The following is a 6,544-nucleotide window of genomic DNA, read 5'->3' on the forward strand; positions in this document are numbered from 1 at the left end:
TCATATTGTACCTGTGCATTCAGATGCACATGCGATGAGGAAGGTGGCTGGAATCACCATTCAAGTTGATAATTGGCATGACATTTAGCCGATACTAGCACCAGCTATGGGGGACAAATATCACATAAATTTTTACCATAGATTGCGATGAGATGAAGTATTGTGTAAATTAGAAGGTCCAATGTTCAAATCCCTTCGAGTAATCTAGTCTATGGAGATGAGGACTACATAAATTGACTTTGTGCCATGCAAACACAATAATAACTCAATTGCCCATTTGTTTATATATATATATATATATATATATATATATATATATATATATATATATATATATAAAATAATATTAAAAAATTTATCAATTAAACCACATTTATAAATAATTTAAATTTATAAATTACTCATTTCTTCACTTTAAATGTATAACATTGTGTTTTAGGGGTAGCCTAATAAACATTATATTTTTATATAAATTTTTAAATTCAAACAATCACCCAAATTTAAACATAATTATAAAATTTACGAAAATGTGTGTCCATAATTGTGAGAGTGAACATATAAAAACATGTAAGAACTAAAAATAAAAATCTTAAACAATTTTATAATCTAAATTTTTATTTTAATAATTTATTATTTGAAAATTTTATAATAATACTAATAAACTATTTTTGATAATTTATTTTTAAATTTCATAAATAATCAAATAACTTCTTAAAAAAAATGCATGTTATTAATCATCATACCTACTACTCATATGAAAAATGAATGGTAGATTATGTCACATATATTTGGATGATACCTGAAACTTCAAGAACTATCAAGATTTCTTATGTAGTTAAAGATTTTCTCTGGACTGAGATCTTCATTTCGAATGCTATAGTGTCATTGGAAAATGGTCGACCTTGCTGAAATAGATTGTATGGTCACTCGGCATTGGAGACATCTAGGGTTATTGGAATGACGTGTGTGACAATTAACATTGTAAGTGACATTATCCATGGTAGCTATTCACATCTGTCTAGCAGCTTGTAGGGTAGTTATTAAGTTAAGTAATGATTGGTATAATAATGAATAATGGACCCAATACTTTTCTTTCATTCTATTAATTGAATTATTTACTAAGAAGTACTAAAATATTTATTCTCATTAGAAACTGTTATTTTATTTGCTTGGTAACATTATTTTTTAATTTCACCGTTAGTGACTGTAACTAAAAATAGTGGAAATTTCATAATATGTTGCTTGTGCTCGACCGAACTTGATAGATTTGGACTAATGGAAGACTCAATAATGTAGATTTTGATTATTCGAAGACCTCTCAACTTTATTTGATTATATATGGTTGGATTATTTTAAGACTATTACAATACATAGGGGTGTTTTAAGACAATATTTAAGACAATTTTTGGGTAAATTATCTTAATTTGAGACAAAGAAAACTTGTGTATTCTCTTAAATATTGTCTTTAAGTGGGTGTCTCAAATTAAATTGTCTTAAAATATTGCCAGTGTAAAGACAATATATAACACAAGCATTTTTGTCTCTCCAGAGACAATTTCATTTTTTACAATTTCATTTTTCTCTCTCTAGAGACAATAGTTGAGATTAAAGACATATTATTTCATTTTTGTCTCTCCCGAGACAATTTCATTTTTATCTCTCTAGAGACAATAGTTGGGATTAAAGACATATTGTCTTTAAAGAGACAATGTATTTAATCCCAACTATTGTCTCTCGAGAGAAAATAAAAATTTACATTCAAAGATAATACATCATCACTTCTGTCTCTTTAGAGACAATATAAAATAATGAATCTAGAAAAATATCTCACCATTGAAATAAACCAATATTAAAAGTATTTAATTAAAAATAAACTACAATATCATTGATAAATTCATATTAGGACACATTGAAATCGGACCACCAACCTCTTGCTTATAAAGCAAGTGCTCTACCATTGAGCTAGCACCCTTTAAAGAATTATGTGAGAATTATGGTAGTCCTTGAAATTGCATATATAGGCATTGATTTTAAAACTATCAATTGCACCAAGAGTGGAATGTCAATAGAGGTGAAAAGGAACACCAATAGAAGTGGGAATGTGGAAGCCAATAAGCAAGTGAAATATATGGAAAGTGAAATTACAAAAAACTCAAAGGCACTATATCAATCCTTTTTACCCCATCTTGCTTGCCCAATAAAACTTTTGAAGTACCTATTCCAGCATTTTATAGGCTACTTGAGAAGAAAAAAAGACAGAAACCAATGTGACCCGCTGCTAGAAATTTATCAACAATTGCAATCTTCTTGGAAGGTAGTAAGTCAATATTACTCCAAGCTTGAACTTTTCTTTTTTAAAAATTGGCTATTATGCATCTCTAACAATCAATAACTGAAAAACTATTTACTGAAGGACCTGCCCAAATAAGAAATAGTCTCCCCAAGATTCATAAGCTTTCATTTATGATTTAGACAAGTAGGGAATTGACCTTGGGCAAAATGAAACCCTATTTTTCCCTTTATAACAACTACTCTTGCTCCTTTTGCAAAAAGGACTGAGAAAAAATTAGTACCCTCCATAAACTGTTGAACAACAAATGTGTTAAATTTGAACCATCTGCAAAGTGGAAATTTGGGTATATTACAATACATATCCTAAAATTTGATATCGTATGGATAACTTACATAAAAGAAATAATGAAAATCTTTTACAAGTGAAGTTTTCGTGGTTGAATTTCAATTATCCAACACCTTTATTAGAGGCAGTAATACTTCGATATTTTTTCCAAAGAATATCTAATATTCAGATAATTGGGTGGATATTAAACACATTTATTAGAGGTAATAATACTTCGATATTTTTTTCCAAAGAATATCTAATATTCAAATAATGAGGTGGAGATTGAACACCGTTATTAGAGGTAATAGTACTTTCATATTTTTTCCAAAGAATATCTAATATTTAAATAATGATGTGGAGATTGCAAGTTACCTTTAAAATGGCGTTCATCAGTCAATCCAGCCACTGAAATGGTATATACATCAATGCATGTTTTGTACATAGTAAAAGTGGCCAACTTTTAGGATCTCTTTCTGGTGGACAAATTCTTTGATTAGCCCAATCATCTTACAAGGGTGTGAACAGCTTCACCTAACACTCAATCCATTCCCTACATCCTATCAACATCTAACACCATTTTGTGATCTTTCTTCAAGCATGTATCTAATCTTGCAAAAGCTAAATATCTTCCGTAAGATTGTATCTAGATACAAAAAATCTTGTTGCTCTTTTCTTTCTTGTTTGACAAACAGAAGAAAAGAAACAAAATTTGGGAAAAACTATCTTCTCTAATTCTAATTGTGTCCTCTGTCTCCAGGTCACAAGATACTAGAAATAATTGAAAACATTGGGGCATGAAACTAGATCACAATAGTGCTTGCCAACAGCAAGGTTGGAAGTACCAAGAAAATACAAATTTTAATTACCCGTGTGTTCTCAGAAATATTGCTTGGGATTTGATCCTAAATCTTGCAAGGTCAAGGATCAACATTTTGTTAGTTTAGTGTTGATCATCTTCCAATGCTTGGAGTATACATTTTCGATGAAAGAGGCGAGATATTTGGAATCAATTGGTTTTCCTTGTAAGAGACAATCATATACATATAACTGTCTCTTGTTTTAGTGTTGCCAAAAATCCTGACAAGAACAAATTCCATCATTGAAATGATGATACCAACTGACAACCCTTACAATAAGTTCCCTCCATGCAATTTTAGAAATGAGTTTGGAAGTAGTATGACAATCACCACAAATGCAAACATTCTTGATGATTCAAATAGGCATTCTCCGAGGAATACTAATAAGCCCAAACACAATCACTAATTCTCACTATGATAGGATAAAAATTGTTCTTTCTACTCATCCTCTACATTGTGCAAAACAAAGTTTGTATTGGGCACATTCCTTGCCTCCTTCATCAACTTGGTTAATTCCTCTAGCTTCATATAGATCACTTTTATTTGTGGAAGCCTTCTGTCTTTGACAGTGAAACTATGCACCCTACCTTTGACCTCAATCCAGCTGAATCTTGGTTACTTCTTTCAATCCTTTCTCTTTCATATTTTTCCTTAAATTTGCAAGACAATCCCACCTATTAGCTATAACATATATATTGGACAAAATATCATATGCTGGAGCATCTATTCCAACTTGAGAATGTGTTTTGTTTCTTGTTTACTTAAATCCACATTTCCATGGATTCTACAAGAAGACAACAAGGTCTGGCATACCAAAGCATTTGCTTCAAACAACATTTTATTTATTAAGTCTTCAGCTCATTCAATTTCACCGTCTTTCTAATGTTGCATGTTGTCTGCCACATGACTATAAGGTATGGTCAAAATGACCTTATATTGTGCACTGGATAATCTGGCTAAAGCAAACTTCAGTTGTGTGTGTTGTGATGTTGAGACTCAAGAGAAATAGATGGAATGGTATCAAATGTCTGATGATGGCGTGGAATGAGGGAACCATTAGAGTGGGTCTAGGCATAAGCATAGTGCAAGAAATAAAAAGGATAAATAAGAAGTTGATGAATGAATCCATATGAAAATTAATGATGACGAGGATAGGCAAGAAGATCATAGTTGAATCCATGTGAAAACCACAATTCTGGATTGTATTCTTTAAATGCAGGAGCTAACATCTGACTACATAAAACCTCCATGATTGTATGCAAGAAAATGCCCTGGGATTTCTACGAACCATTTTAGAATGCAAAAAACCTTGGAGAAGATTGCTACATCTTCTCACCCACATTTGTTTTATTTTATTCAACTCCCCAGTTCCTCTGTATCGTCATTCTTCAACCTGCATCTTTCATTAAATAGAAACAGGTTAAGCAAGAAAATTATTATATCGAATTGACACTATGGAAATTCACTAGAATAAATATGATGTTACATGTACCTTTCGCTTTTTCTCTGCGCTATGTTTTTCACAATATGCTTTATGTTGAACCCTTCCACCATGAGTATTCACAATCAAGTAAAACCCAAAGTCGCTTGCACATAAAGCATGAAAAGTACTTTGGTAGTGGCCAAAATTGAACTGTGAAAACAAAAAAAAAAATTGTTCATTAGTGCATAAACAAAATATAGATTCTGTGAGAATTACCAAGGACAAAACAATATACTAACCTAGAGAGTGTTATTATAGGTTTCAAACTTTCATATACACTGAATCCTAACCTTCAAACAAGAACATTGTCGATGAAAAATATTGCATGGAAACATATATCATTCTCTAAAAAGTATTTCCTCAATTTCATAACATATCAATCATTAATTTTGACATTGGATAGATACACCTTCATCAATATGTTAATGACCAAACGATTAAGTGAGATGTTAATAGAGGTCTCTAACAACATCTGTGATGTCCCCAAAAAATTGTAATTATTTTATTTATTGCAGTAAAACAAAAGCTGGATCTTATTATTATTATTTGAATTTATGTATTTAAGATTTTATAATTATGAATGAAACAAATATGGAGTGTTAACAAATCTTGTAACTCTCTCATATCAAGAAGTTGGGATAGGTAGTTACCTAACCCTAAATACTTCCTTGAATATGAATTATCCAACAAGGGATCAAGAGGGTAATACTTGAGTACCTGAGAGAATAAAGGAGAAAAAAGGAGAAAAAAGGGAATGTTTGTCATGCTAGAAGGTCAGACGGTTTGAGAGGTAAGTCTGGTGGTGACCAGATAGTTTTGGATTATGTGACTTATAATTCTTGCAAGAAGGCATTTGTCTTGTGAGGAAAATCTCGGGGGGGCGGGAGGCTTGGATCTGAAGCCAAGTCTCCTAGTTAGGAGGATAAATCTAATAATATATACTTGTGACTTCAACAGGAAATTGTCATAAACACTGAATCTAGGTAAGTATTTAAACTACTGTGTTTATTTTGGTTGTGAAACCGTATAGGAAGAAATTAAAGGTTGAGGAATATTAACACTTAAACTAGATAAATAGGTGGCCTAAAGGCACTAGTCTGGACTGTGTTTTTATACACCTATATATCGTAAGGATACAAAGATAAGCCATGTGAATAGTAGAAAAGAAATAGTACAAATTTTAAAGCTAGAAAATAGTAAGTACAAAATTAAGGAAAATCTTTTTCTTCAGTTACATTTATATTTTAACAAAAAAAGAAACAAATTACTAAACAATAGATTTTTAAAATCGGATACAAATAGTTAAATATAAATGATCTAATAAAGTGAACCTGCTCCAATCTGGAGAACATTGTACCGACAAGGAAATTATTTAGTGGGCCGAACACAGTGGCCTCAATCCCTATAAATTGTTGAACTGAATTTAACAAACATAGAATCTCAATAATTCATTTTATAGGAACGCGGCAGGTCACCAGAGACAGAATAAACAAAGAGGCAAGACAGCCTCAAATTATCCGTAGCTGAAGAGGATTAGAACCCTTCATGCTTAAAACAATTCCAACAAGGATGGTAATACCATAT

The sequence above is a fragment of the Pinus tabuliformis genome, chromosome 2_1 (assembly GCF_031772625.1).
Source record: "Pinus tabuliformis cultivar Carrire ecotype Pingquan chromosome 2_1, CPIR1, whole genome shotgun sequence".
In the NCBI taxonomy this organism is placed as follows: Eukaryota; Viridiplantae; Streptophyta; class Pinopsida; order Pinales; family Pinaceae; genus Pinus; species Pinus tabuliformis.